Raw genomic sequence first — 16,043 nt, 5'->3', positions numbered from 1 at the left:
GTGTGTGTGTGTGTGTGTGTGTGTGTGTGTGTGTGTGTGTGTGTGTGTGACTGGGTGTGTGCATGTGTGTGTGTGTGTATATTAATATATGAGAAGATTATGGAAGAAAGTCGATGAATGAAAATAGCGGAAAGAGATTAAATGAAGATGATGAGAAAAGATCTGTGTAGAAAGATTGATGGAGATGAGATCAAGTAGTTAATGTTATAATTAAAGAGTAGGAGTGCTGACAAGAGCTGTTAGAGAAATGTTAAAAGTTGTAGGGAAGACAGGTGTGAAATGACTATCTAGATTATGCAATCGAGCTCTGAAAGATTCATACCAGATGTTTGAAAGAGTAACTTTGTAATACTTAATTTTTAAAATGATGTTCCTTATCATTTCAGATGAATTGATGGTAAGGAGGGGAGTCTTTCAATTTCATTCTGGTATTTTTCATTTACACAGAAATAGAAAGGTAAATGATGTTACTACTGAACCAAGCAAATAATAATTTCTATTTTCCATAGGTGCCAGTGTAGCTGTTTGGTAAGAAGCTTGCTTCCCAACCGCATGATTCTGGGTTCAGGTCCACTGCATGGCACCTTGGGCAAGTGTCTTCTATTATAGCCTCAGGCCAACCAAAGCCTTGTGAGTGGATTTAGCTGATGGGAACTGAAAGAAGCCTGTCATATTTATATATGTATAGATGTGTGTGCATATATATATATATATATATATATATATATATATATATATATATATATATATATATATATATATATACGTGTGTTTTTGTGTCTGTGTTTGTACCCCCATGCCACCATATCATATGTATCTATGTGTGTGTGTCTTTGTGTCTGTGTTTGTCCCCCATTACCACTTGACAACCGGTGTTGTTGCATTTATGTCCCCATAACTTACCAATTCAACAAAAAAAAAATGATAAAATAAGTACTGAGCTTAAAAAAATATGTCTTGGGGTCAATTTGTTCGACTAAAATCCTTCAAAGTTGTGCTCCAAATGACTGAAACGAGTAAAAGAATAAAAGAATAAAGACTTCCTTTGATTCCTGTTAGGCAGGCATTCCTGCTGAACAATATGAATTGTGAGTAAATAAAAATTTGTTTACAAATTTATGTTGTCACAAAAAAAAAATTGAAAAAGTGGTCAGATAAATTCGTTTGTATTCTGAAATATAAATGTTCTTCAAGTACAGTCATTCATAAATAAATTTTTGTATCTGACAAATACCAGTCTTATCAACCCAGATATGTATTAATAAATCAGGAAAGTGGGTTAAGCTAAAACTAAAAGGTGTGGCTTAAATACTGTACAGCAAGCAGAATCCACATTACTTGCAATTATTTAGATACCTTATATTTTATGAACACCATGAAAAATTTTAGTACTGACTTTTGTTGCTCATTTTTATCCTTAAATTTATAATTAATTATTAGATCCCTTTGGTTAGAGTAACTATTTAGTACATATTTTATGTAAATTTAATTTGTATTTTCATTCATTTTGATTCTATTTTCTTGTTCTATTACCAAAGAGAGGCAGATTCCTTACATAAATCTGCCACATCTGAATATCTTATTAACTCTTTGAATTTATTAACATCTATATAACTCTTGCTTTTAAAAACAATATGAATATTTCAAGTCATGCATCTACATTTATAAATGAATGAATGCAAATAGTATAGATGTAAACTTCACGAACTGAACCTTGTAAATCTCTGAAGAGGCCTAGAGAATCATGCATGTATCTCCATTGCATCCTTTTCATCTACCAATTACTCCAGCTTACTGGAGTTATATAGATAGAATGGGGCCGAAACAGCTGTAAGACTTTTTAATTTTTAATTTTTAATTGCTGATATGACATAGGGTGTCATATGTGTTTGTATATTGTCTTTATTGTCCTTTTGGTTGAAAAATAAATAGGTTAATTAACATAGTACAGTGTCTGCAAATTGATGAGTACCACATATTCCCCTCCATTTTCTTATTGCTATATATATATATATATATGATTTATATCCAGCTGTAAAAACTATACCAAAACAGGCAAAAGACCTTGGTACAGGTCTCTAGCTTGCCAACTCTTGCCAAACAGTTCAACCTATACCAGCATGGAGAACAGATGTTAAACAATGATGATTATATATATTTATAGGTACAGGCATGACAGTGTTATAAGAAGCTTGTTTCCCAACCACATGGTTCCAGATTCAGACCCACTACATGGCACCTTGGGCAAGTGTCTTTACTATACCCCTTCCTCTGAAATTGCTAGCCTTGTGACAAAATTTGAAACCATTATCATTATTATTATTATTATTATTATTATTGTTATTATTATTGTTATTATTATTAACACTGATGTCTTCACCATTATTACTGCTATGATTTTAAAGTAATTTAAATGTAAATCATTTTATTGGTTTGATAATTGTGTTAGTTTCTTCACTTTTATCATCAAGTAGAATAGAATCTGAACCACTGTCTACAACTGATATTTTTAATTTAGATAAATATATTTTTAATGAAATGACTCTTACATATCATATTTCTCTCTCCAAGAAAAATGAAAAGTTAATTTTTAAACCAAAATATATTATAAAATTTATTCTGATACAAGCAAAAAAACCAATCTTGGCAATGGTCTCTGTGTTGTCCTATCTCTATTAAAAAAATATTGATTATTTCAGTTTAACAAGATGAGGGATATCAAAACTGTCTTGTCTAGATGCCATGTGTAACCTACAAACAAGTACCTCTTAAATCCAATATGTAAATGCATATTTCTCTACACACATATATATGTATATATATTCATGTATGTATATACATGTATATATATATATATTTAGATGTGTGTGTGTGTGTGTAGAAGCAGGCATAATTATATTTGTGATGTCTTACTGTCTAGTTAAAAAGCTTGCTTTCCAGCCATGTGGTTTCGGGTTCAGTCCCACTGCATGGTACCTTGGATAAGTGTCTTCTACTATAACCCCAGATTTGCCAAAGTCTTGTGAGAGGATTTGGAAAGCATATTCTGAAACAGGTAACATCAAACAGGTAACATTATTTGTTTTTCTGTCTTTTGCGATGAAATGTTACTTTGCTTGGAAACAAGCAATAGTTGAGGATAGGAAGGGCATCCACCCATAGAAAAATCTACCTCAGCAAATTCTGTCTCAGCCATGCAAGCATGGAAAAGATTATGATGATGATGATGATATATGTAAGAATAAATATAGCAGTATCAGAACCAAGCTGTGATTAGGAATAAATGAACTTTATGTTAGCTAAAATATGTTTGTGACATATTTTAACTTCTAAAGGCAAGCAAATTCACTGCAGTTACTGTGGAGAATTAGTTCTCTCTTATGATGGTAAAAGGAGTAAAAATACCATATCTTCTCAATGCAGCTCTAGGAATCGTGCAGATACCCAGAGGTGCATTTCTGGCTCTTTAACCTTCCTCAATGGAAAATACTGAAGAGAGATTACCTTGGTCAGATTCAAAGCCATAGCTTTAAGTAAAATGCTGTAAACATCAATGGCTGATGTGTACTAGTGGACCATCAGATCAGAATAAAAATAGCAGCATCAGTGCCAAGCAGTGATTAGGAATAAACAAACTTTAGATTAGTTAAAATATGTTTGTGACATATTTTAACTTCTAAAAGCAAATTCACTGCAGTTATCTCTATTCAGTATTTCCCATTGCGGAAGGCTAAAGAGACAGAAATGTACATCTAGAAATCTGCTAAACTGAAGCATTGAGCAGATATGGTGTTTTTACACCTTTTACCATAAGAGAAAATTTTTCTCCATGGTAACTGCAGTGAATTTGCCTGTAAAAGTTAAAATATGTCACAAACATATTTTAACTAACCTAAAGTTCAAAAATAAATATATAATCATCATTTTTCATCGACTTTTCATGCTATTGCTTCTGATGAGTAGTCATGTTCAGAGTTATGTAAGATTTGTAGATATGCTGCCCTCTTTGTGGGCTGGAAGTCCAGTTGTAAATCATTTACAACTATTGTGCTATGACAAGACAAAGAAATACAAATATGCATACACAAGTTCAGGACCATCTTAGAAGCATTATAGGCCCCAGGGCAAATCAATGTCGATAAATTAAGTACCAGTTATGGACTGGGGTCGATGCAATCGACTTAATCTCTTTGTCTGTCTTTGTTTGTCCCCTCTATGTTTAACCCCTTGTGGGCAATAAAGAAGTAAGAAACTATAAAGTTCTGGATATAAATATTCGTAGTATTTTCTCATTCCTTTACTTTTGTTGGAGCCAATTATGTTCTCCATCCTCCAAATTTTAGTTTAATGAATTAAATCCTCTTCAAAAATTCATGACATTGTGCTTTTCTTGGAAAATGTTGTTGACATTAGTGATATTAGTGAGAAGGACAATGTAATAAGGATTCAACTCTCCAACTAAAAGTACACACTTTTCTATTTTGTGTTTATATGCAAGACTCTTAACCATTTGCGAAAGTTTCCAGCCTACTCAAGAAAACATTATAAAATTAAATGCTAATCAACACACATAATACTGCTGCATTATTCCATTACTAATCTTGAGGATTTTCAAGATATTACTTCATGTTTCTTTCTTCCTTTCTTTCCTTCCTTTTTAACAACACATTTTATTACAGAAATGAAATTAATATGTGAAGAAAATTCAGGAAAAGAGTTGGAAAGGAAATAGTCAATTATATTAAGTGTTTAGAAATGTTACTACATCTTCACATGATTAGATGAAAAAATTCCCTTGAATAAATGTGAGCTATTTCAAATTTTGTGTTATGTCATTAAGTTTTCCCATGAAAATTCAGACATGAAAACATTGTCAAACTCAAGGGATATATTTAAAACAATTTTAATGAGAATAAAATCTAATTTTGGAAAACCGCAACAAAATATTTTTTGGTACTTTTATAAAATTTTCTGTTTGCATTTTTTCATTCTGAGTATTTTTAGATAATCAATTTAATGTAATCTTATACTAATAATACTCATAATTGGTTACTTGTTCTCACTATCTATGTAATTACTCTTCCTCCCTCTCTCACTTTTTACTTCTACTACTGTTATTGCATTCTCTTGCTGTTTATTATTGTTACTAAACTTCCTCCAATACAACTACAACTAATAAATACCCTTCTCAGCCTTCCTCCTCTTCCTTTTCCTCCTCCTATTTCTACAACTACAACTGTTACCTTCTCTCTTAAAAATTTTCAAACTTCACAGTTTCATTACCAGAAAATTAAGGCACATATTTTCAGCACTGCACATCTGTCACATGTCATTTGACAGGTAATGTCAAGAATTCTTTTGCAACTGTGCGTAACATCAAGTAATAGGTGCAGGGATGGCTGCCTGATTGAGAAGTTTGCTTACCAATCACATGGTAAGTGTGTTCTACTGTAATCAGTAGATTACAAAGCCTTGTGAATAGATATGGTAGACAGAAACATCAAGAAACCTATTGTGAGTATGTGTGTGTGGGTGTGGGTGTATACATACATACATATATACATACATATAATATATATATATATATATATATATATATATATATATATATATATATATATATATATATATATAGTAGCAACAGAACAGCCTGCTCATGAAATTAATGTGCATGTGGCTGAGAACTCCACAGACACATGTACCTTTAACGTAGTTCTCAGGGAGATTCAGCATGACACAGAGTGTGACAAGGCTGGCCCTTTGAAATACAGGTTTAACAGAAACAGGAAGAAAGAGTGAGAGAAGTTGTGGTGAAAGAATACACCAGAGTTCACCACCCACCTGCCAGAGCCTCATGGAGCTTTAAGTGTTTTTGCTCAATAAACACTCACAATGTCTGGTCTGGGAATTGAAACCACGATCCTATGACCATGAGTCCACTGCCCTAATCATTGGGCCATTGCGCCTCCACTATATATATATGAACACCATGCCCAGAGCAAAAACAAATAATACAAAATAATGCAAACAAATTAACCAAAAAAAAAATTTACCCAAAAGACAAATCCAAGTGAAACAATCATCCCAAATATTGCACTCAAGAGTAACGTCCCTTGATTCATTGGTTCCTTGTTTTATTTACGTGAATTCATGAGAAATCCCATGAATGTAGTGAGATTATTTTCCAAAATGGAGGTGAACATTTTTCTCCCTGTGATCAGCTTGAAAAATTGTCATGACACTAGGATATTTTCCTACTTTTCTTAACATGAAACCAATAGTAGACTTAATTCACAAATAAAGAAAAAAATATATATATAATGGTTAGGGTGATCACTGGATCACAATTTCAATTCCTACACACAGTTGGTGCGTTGTATTCTTAAGCAAAGTGTTTCATTTCATGTTGCTCTGTGATTACTTTGAAACCTGATATGTGGTACTCCTTGCACCAGTTCAGACAACATTGATTTGATGGAGAGATTGAGCTAATGTGTGGCATGAATATTTAATCCCTATAAACAAATCATTGGTGCAGGTCATTCAGCAAAAAGCTGAATGCTCATGTGCCATCTTTCACAGAAGAGTCTATCATACATACATGCATGCATATATATACAGGGGTTGGACAAAATAATGGAAATACCTAGCATCATAGCATCATAATTTTGAAATATCTATAAAACCGTCAAAAGCTTATTTATTTTTATGTTTTTTTGATTTATTAGTGTTACTTAATATGTTTTGCTAAAATTGTTGTTTCTTTTCAGATATCACAAAAATGTAATTAAAATTCATTAAAATGACAGATTTATTGGACTTTCAAAGAGGTCAAATTGTTGATGCTCGTATGGCAGGTACTAGGGTAATGAAAACAGCCAAAATGTTTGGTGTATCAAGAAGTACTGTCTTGAAAGTAATGACAGCCTTTGAGAAAGAGGGAAAAAGCTCCTCATCGAAACAAAACTCCAGAAGAAAACCAAAACTTTCAGATTGGGACCATCGGACTCTTGTGCAAATTGTTAGAAAGCATCACAAAAGTACAGCTCCCAAAATTACTGCAGAGCTTAATGGCTACCTTGAGAACCCAGTTTACACAAAAACTGTTCACCAGGAGCTGCACAAAGCCAGATTTCATGGGAGGGCTGCAATCAGAAAACCACTACTTTGAAAAACAAATGCTGCAAAGCGTTTAGAGTAGAGTAAAAACCTACAGAATTAGTCCCTAGAGCAGTGGAAGAATGTTATTTTCTTGGACGAGTCATCCTTTACCTCATTTTCAACCATCAGCTGAGTGTATGTGTGGAGACAGCCAAAAGAAGCATTTGACTCAGACTGCCTTCTTCCAACTGTTAAACATGGAGGAGGATTTGTGATGATATAGCACCCCACCCCATCTGTGATGGTGGGGCTATATCTTGGAAATCTGCCAGCCCAATGATGGCAGAATTAATAGTCAAGACTATTTAAACATTTTACCTGATCAAATTCATCCTATGATTGTGGAGCTGTTTCCGAGGGAAAATGCAATTTTTCAGGATGATAATGCACCAATTCACACAGCTAAAGTTGTTACTGAATGGTAAGAGGAACATTCTAATGAAGTTGAAGATCTTATCTGGCCACCACAATTCCCAGATCTCAATATCATTGAACATTTATGGTGCATTTTAGAAAAACAAGTAAGTAATCAATATCCTCCACCATCATCACTATGAGAACTGGAGACTGTTTTAGCTGAAGAATGAACAAAAATTCCTTTGGAAATAATTCAAACGTTGTACAAATCCATACCTCATAGAATTCAAGCTGTAATTAATGCCAAAGGTGGTCCTACCCCATATTAAAATTAATTTGTTTGAAATTTTAAGGTGTTTCCATTATTTTGTCCAACCCCTGTATACGTGTATATATATATATATATATATATATATATATATATATATATATATATATATAAACTAGAAAGAGAGCAAAAAATGTGGTATCACTTTAGAGCATGTAATTTATGATTCAAGCTTAATTGCAGAGTAGTTATAAAAAATAGCTGAGCATGTAGAGCATATATCATTGAGCAAAGATTTTCACATATGCAAACTGTACTGTCTTCACAGAGAAATAATTAAAGAATATCCTTAATAAAGGATATTGGTAGTTACCAGTTCATCAAAGAATTAAGAAACATCTTTAGTGAAATATAATAGTGGCTAGCAGTTCCATGATCAAAGAATTAAGGAAATCCCAAGTAAAAGATAATAGCAGTTTGCAGTTCTCTTGTTGAAGGATCAAGGAATATCCTTAGGAAAAGATAATAATTGTTACTAGCTCCATCTTTGAAGAGAAATTGAAGTAGACTATGAATGGAAGGCCTGTGAGGATTACAGGACGATGTGAAGGAAAGATAGAGTTATGAATTATTTACAACTCTATTTTTCCTTCACGTTGTGTGTATGAGTTTGTGTATTCATCTCCTTATCTTGATACCACATGACTGTTGTACATGAGTGCCACTGTTATACAAGAGGTGTCATTTGTTTCCAACATGTTGCTAAATCATGTCTGATCTTAGAGAAATATTATTTTGCTTGAAAACAGGCAAGGGTTAATAACAGGAAGAGCATCCTGCTGCAAAAAATCTGCCTTAAATGAACTCCATCTGACCCATGCAAGCATGCAAAAGTGGACATTAAAAGTATAATGACCATCATCATCATCATCATCATCATCATCATATCACTATTACTTTTATTGTCTCTAATTATTTCACTCCAATATTTATTATTCAACCTGTGCCATATCCACCACGAACCTCTAATTCACAATAATTCAAATAATGGAATGAATTTTATATCATGCCTAGTTTCCTTGGATTCTTCTATTTTAACTATTTGGTTCCCATTACCTGTTTATCTACCAAACTTTGTTCATTTTCATTTTATGACCAGGCCATTTCTCATGATCAATGAAAATGCTTATATGGTTTATATGAAGCTACTTTTTTTTATCTTTATCTTACCTGCACTAAACTTGTCTTTTTACGTTGCTTATCAATCAAATGCTGGTTATTTTCATTTATTTTTATCTAAATGAAAGAAATCCCATGCTGCAAACGCCTTCAGAAATACAATATATATTGATAATCATATGAAGAAAGTTTCCTTACCATCTCTCTCTCTCTCTCTATATATATATATATACCATATATATATACCATATATATATATATATATATATACAGAAATTTCCAATATGTTTTCCATGTGTTGTGCAATGTTCCCACTAAGTGATTGGCTCCACACAAAGTTGTTATCTTGGCTACAAGATTTGCCTTTTGCTCCTAGAAAACCACCATGAATAACATGAAGATTTCTTCATGTTATTCAAGTATATCCAGTGTATATGAAAGAGGATCTTACTATCCTATTAATCATATATATATATGTGTGTGTGTGTGCATATGTGTATGCATATATATATATATATATATATATATATATACATATATACCAACATATAACACTTATTTGCATAACATTTGCAGTTTCCACCACAAGCTTACATTCCCAACAAATAACGCTATATTTGATGTATACCTTCTTCTTATTGTCACACATAACCAGAAGAAATATTTGATCCAATATTAATCTGGAAGTTAATAAGTGAAATCATTCCCTATATATCTGATCTGTTATTTGAATGTGTTTTGTGCAATACACAAATACAACTGCCAATATCTGTTCCAATGTACTTAAGTGAATAAACAGATTTGTATTTTGTTTTCTGTTTAACCAATAACTTACCCAGCATATAACATGTTGAATAGAACAGAACTATTTATCTGTTTTAATTAATCATAGGAGGAGGATCAGCACCCACGATTTTTGGAAGCCTTCTCAAACAGATCAGATCAATGCTATTGATGTTTAGCTTGAACAGTAGATGGATTTTACATGGAAACCAAGAATAAGGAGCAGGTTCCAGATAAATGCAATTCCAAAATACCTGGATAAAGTACTTAAGGCAGGATTTGAAACACAGGATGAATTATGATAGGAGTGGCAGGTGCATTTGCTAAGCTAAAACAGATGCAGCATGCATATTGTACATTTGAAAAGAACATAGGGGAACATAAGGTTACCAGTATGTCTAGCAGGTATCTAGGTTGTGTATGTGTGAATGATAGTTTTGTGGAGGAGGAGTAAAGGGTAGTATTTTCTACATAAGAATGTGTGGAAAGAAGTAATGACACATAGCTTATTAATGTACCAAAGAAGGATCATGGAGAGATACACAGTTGCCTTAAGATACAAGAAAATTACTTGAACTGAGAGATCCCACTCTGTAAAAAAGTCCTCTAGTAGAAAACTTCTTTTTTAAGAGATGATAAGCAGATGAAACCATTAAGCAGACAACTCCCAGACAAACTTTGCTGATGCTAACAGCAGCAATATTGCTTTCATCAAAATTCACAATGATTAAGGGACCACTGGTGTGTGGTATATGATCTGGCTTTATGGAAACTGTATTGAATTAGAAGAGACACACAAAGTTTAGAATGAGATGATCATTTATGGTTATCTCATCCTTTTTAAGATATTAAAAGTAAGTACAAGAAAAGAGTACTTGGCAAGGTCAAGTTTCTTTTTTTAAGGGTAGGAAATTTTGATGAAGATGGGAGCTGGCTTCAGAGTACATTCTTTCAATTCTTTGTTAAAGACATTTTGTTTTTCTTACATAATTAATTCAAAATTTCAAACATTCTCTTCTGCACTTGCCCCACTACCAAAATTTCTAATTACTTTATAATTCAATAAATAGTTATTGTTTTTCTCATTCACATTGTAAATATTTATGTTTACAATTTAATGCCATTGTAGTCATACCATATCCTAAATGCAAATTATATGGTAGTATAATAAATAACATTTTAACATCACATATATCTATGTTAGAAGAAATAATTCAAGTATCTAACACAATTTATACTGGATCATATAACTTTATTACTACAAAAACCTAGCAATTGATTCATTTAAATATAAGTTTACCAACTTACAAACCTAAGTTTACAAATTCTTATAATTCAAACATCCACTTGCACTGTGTGCATATGAAAGTGCTTCCTGTCTTAATAAAATGTGTATATTTACTATTTCAATGCATGTTTTCAAATCTTTACAAAATATACAGAATGCTATATAACTTAATAAATCAGTAAGTTTGATATGATATATAATATATAAAGCAAATGCATTATTTGTAAGCAAGAAAAGTTTGTTGATACAGTCACTATATTTGAAAAAATATTTTCGTAAACCAAACATTATTAATCACATTGAAAAATCTTTAAAAACAGGCAAATAAACTTTGGCCTGATGGAAGGAAGGGGTCTTTTTGTAAGTGCTTTTGTTATTTATTTTCTGTTACTCAAACACATTTTATAAGGTAATTCACATAGAAATAATTGCTTATATATAAATACACATAAGCACACTTATCATCATCATCATCATCATCATCATCATCATCATCATCATCATCATCATCATCTTATATCAATTTTCTATGCTGGTATGGGTTGGATGGGTCATCACAGATTGAGTTGGCTCCCAATTAGAATTACTACCCTGTTAGGAACACTTTCTTATGTAATGACAGATTTATATAAAAGCTTCGAAACATGGAGGGTTTCTAAGAAAATGGCAAAGGTAACTAATTTGCATCTTTCAAACTCAATCTATTAGTGGTGTGATGAATATTTGTAAAACATTTCAAGTTGAGTTCCATTTGAGTTTCTAGCAATGAACATAGATATACATCCAATCACAAAAAGTTGCCATATACTTTTGTATGTTAAGTGATGTATACGACCATTACAGGAATGGAGGTTCATCCACACATACTCACATATCTGCAAACATTAATTTATGCTAATCTGTTTGCAGCTATATGGAACAACCTTGATTCAAGCAAAGAAGCCTTGTTACTTTGTTATGACTGGCTTGAATTCTGCAGAAAATCAAATAAAAACACTCTAACCCACCCATACACACACACATACATCATATACATACATATGCACACACAAATTAAATGAAAATGTGCAAGAAAATAATTCAGAAAGACTAGTGGCTTGACTTTGGACAATGAAAATGAAGGAGGGTATACTAAGTACTATACAAGATAAGCCTTTGATTAATTGAAACTATCTTTATTTTGGGAGAAGATAAACAAACTCCTAGTGACAGTTGCAACCAATTCCAAATGAGAAGGGTAGATAATCTCAATGAATCAATATATGTATATATTTATAGATAGATAGATAGATAGATAGATAGATAGATAGATAGATAGATAGATAGATAGATAGATAGATAGGCAAACAGACAGACAGACAGATAGACAGACAGATAGATAGATACAAAATCTTTGACTCTGTCCACTACTCATAAATGCTAGAAGACCTTCGGCTTCCTAAAGTTCCACAGACCATAGCCAAAGCCATACCTGGCTTGACTTCATTGAGGGCTACAATCTTGAAGTTAAATGCAAGGAGTGATTGTAGCATCACTATTAAAATAATTATCACAGAGGTATATCCTAACAGATCAGCTTCTCTGCAATGCTGTCCATACTTTCAGTAAACCCCTTATCATTTATGTTGAGGAAGTTTGAAGGTAACAGAAATACTAAATTGACACACTACCTCTTTGTGGATGATTTGAAACTGGATGACAAGAGTATGCATGAGATGAAAAAGAGCCTTGATCTGGGTACAACATTCTCAATGGATATTGGGCTGGAGTTTGATTTAGATAAATGTTGCTATATGGTTGTGAAAAGACGGAAAACTTTAAACCAGACTTGCTGCATCTCCATTAATGACTTAACTGTTTTTCCTATATCTGATGAGGAAATATTACAGATACCCAGAGGTAGATGAAAACATATCTTACAATGGTATCTGTAACAAGGCACATGTCACTAAAGAATATTACAGCTGGACAAGGTAAAATATGGACCTTGACAGTCTCTACATTCAATAAAACAGTGGCCTACTATGTGTTTGTTGTACCAGTGCTCCTACCAACATTTGGGCTGCTTGATTGGATGCTTGATGTGATCTGAGTAAATGATGTGAAAACCTAGATGATACTAATCAGCTCAAATAATTTTCACATCAACAGTGGTGTAGACTGTGGCAGAAGGAAGACCAGAAGGTGGGAAAGATGATGTCAGGTCAGTGAGTGAGAAGAAAAGTTTCCCTCTTTTTCATGCTATCTGTGATAGAGGCTAGATGTGGTGATAGAAAGGTCATGACAACATGTGTTAAGAATTGAACAATCTGCCAGCAGTATCTGATTGTGAGCAGAGGTAAGAACGACTTTATTTATGTGCCTTCAGAACAGAAGCTACTTTGGTATGTTGTTACCCTCTGTGAGGATATGTCCAAGGAGCAGATTTTTTAATATTTTTTTGTTGATCTTGTTCTTCCTTGTTTTTTTTGTTTTTTGTTTTTTTTTGTAATGGCCACAAGAATCAGAATCAGTAATGAGGTGTTGAGACCGTTCACTGGAGAAGGTGATGTGGTCGCCTGGATATAGAAGGTGAGACTCATGGCACAGCTGCAGGGAACAGAAGATGTGGCTAGCCTTATGTCTATGTACTTAGAAGGCAGTGCACTGAATCTCTACCTGGAGAGGGGTGAGGCAGACCAAGAGAAACTGGAAAAAATTGAAGAGCAGCTGAAGGACGCATACATGGAGGAGGCTTTTAAAGCTTACAGCAAGCTCGGGAGAATGAGATTGACCAGCGAGCAGATAGATGATTATGTGAGCGAGATTAGGAGGTTGATGGGCCTATCAGGGTTTACTGGAGCAGCGATGGAGTGGATGGAGTGGCTGTCGGTAGGAGAGATGATTGACAAATTGCAGGTGTTGTCGCAAAGCAACACTCGCAACGTAGTGGCAACAGTTACGGTGGATACAAGTGGGATGAAGTAGCAGGCAGCAAACAACAACAGCAAGAGTCTGATGAGATGAAGTACTGAGGGACCATGCTTCAGATGTCGAGGTCTGCACATGGTCAGGTAATGCACAGAACTGAAGCCAATGGTGGTGTGTTTCCAAAGCAGCCACCCTGGGCACATAGCGAATAACTGCAAGCCAGGAAACAAAAAAAGGGGGACTACCATCTATCCACGACCAACTGAAGACACACCACTAAACATTGCCTGTAGTGAGGCTTATGGTGGGAGCATGGGAGGCACAAGCCCTTGTGGATACGGGTTGCACAACACTGAATGGTCGAGAGTTAGAGAGGAAACACCAGACTCAGAACGGTAGATGGTAGGGAGGTCAAATTCAGGGGCATCAGCAACGTGGGAATGGAGATACAAGGGTCTGTGTTGAGGCTGCAGGTGATTGTAGTTGATGAGGTGGTGGATGGCATTGATGTAATGGTTGGAATAGACGTGATCACATGATTGGGAGGTGTGGTGGTTGGCAGGGCAAGAGTAGAGTTTGGTGACCAGTGTGTTACGTGCCATGAGTGTAGAGTGGATAAAGAAGACTGTAAGAGTAATGGATTACTGGCACAGAGGGGGTCATCCACAATCGCAGTTGGTAGTTTTCTCTTTGTATCAACTTGCTAGCAAAGCATTATTATTGTTAGGGGCTACCATAACAAATATTTTCATATTGGAAGACAGTCTGGAAATTCTTCTGCTAATGTTGTTGATGAAGTTCTCAAAAACTATAGGGTGTGGGGGACAGCAGACAGAATCCTAAACTAATGTAAGAGAGTGTTTCTTTTTTTTTCTTTTCTTTTTTTTCTTTCTGAAAGGTCTGTATAGGCTAGTTATTAAGTTTAGTGTAAAATCAAAATATCAACTGTTATTAAGTCAATGTCTATAGTTATTTAAGCACTTTTTGTGCTTAACATATGGATGATGTCCTTCTTTAATTTGTCTCAAGTGTGATCATCAGTCCTTTTGTTATAACTAACTCATCATCTCTGTAAAGACAATAAATTTCTTAGTAATAACAGCTAAGATGTATAATCCTCAAAACTGCATATATCTGGCTTGTCATATTACCCCATTCTTACATCAAAGGAACCTGTTATGTTATGTCTTTTTCTTAGGTGGAGTCCTTACTGACTAGCAGGGTTTTCTAGCTTCCATGGCAGTATAATTAGCACAAAGGGTAAAATGCTTAGTGGCATTTCATCTGAGTTCATATTCTGCCAAAGGGTCAATAAAATAAGTACCAACTGAGCCCTGGTAATTGACTAGCACCTCCTCCCCAAAATTTCAGGCCTTGTACCTATAGTAGAAAGGATTATTACATCTACATCAGTATAATCTATTGTCTTGTAGTTCTTAGCAAATTCTATGGCACTGCATAGTAACATTTTAAATATAAAGGAGGAAAAATCAACAATATCAAATTGAGTGAATTTATAGGTGTGCTTAATATCAATATTATTGAACCAGTTATATGGCATCATTTTCTGGTTTAAGAATATCACATTGTTAGCTCACTGAAAAAATCATATCATTAACTGGTTGAATAACATCATGTCATTAGCAGGTTCAATAGTATTTTGCTGGTTCAATAATGTCATATTATTAACTGGTTTAATAGTGTCATGTCATTAACAAGTTCAGGAAAAGGAGTAGGTAGTAACTCTATAAGATGTACCCGGTGCAAGCTATGGACACATAAGAGGTGCAGCAACATCAAAGGCAGGTTAACTAGCAAGTTAGTTTTTGTTTGTGGCAGATGTTCAGGTGCAATAAAGACTGCAAACAAACAGGAAACAACTTCTATCTCATTCCAGGGTGAAAAACTAGAGGTAGTCGATAGCTTCCGCTATCTGGGCGACCAAGTTAGTAGTGGGGGTGGGTGCGCTGAAAGTGTAGCTGCTAGAATAAGAATAGCCTGGGCAAAGTTTAGAGAGCTCTTACCCCTGCTGGCGACAAAGGGACTCTCACTCAGAGTAAAAGGCAGACTGTATGACGCATGCGTACGAACAACCAT

This window comes from Octopus bimaculoides, chromosome 2 (genome assembly GCF_001194135.2).
Source record: "Octopus bimaculoides isolate UCB-OBI-ISO-001 chromosome 2, ASM119413v2, whole genome shotgun sequence".
In the NCBI taxonomy this organism is placed as follows: domain Eukaryota; kingdom Metazoa; phylum Mollusca; class Cephalopoda; order Octopoda; family Octopodidae; genus Octopus; species Octopus bimaculoides.
This window is presented reverse-complemented; position numbering follows the sequence as displayed.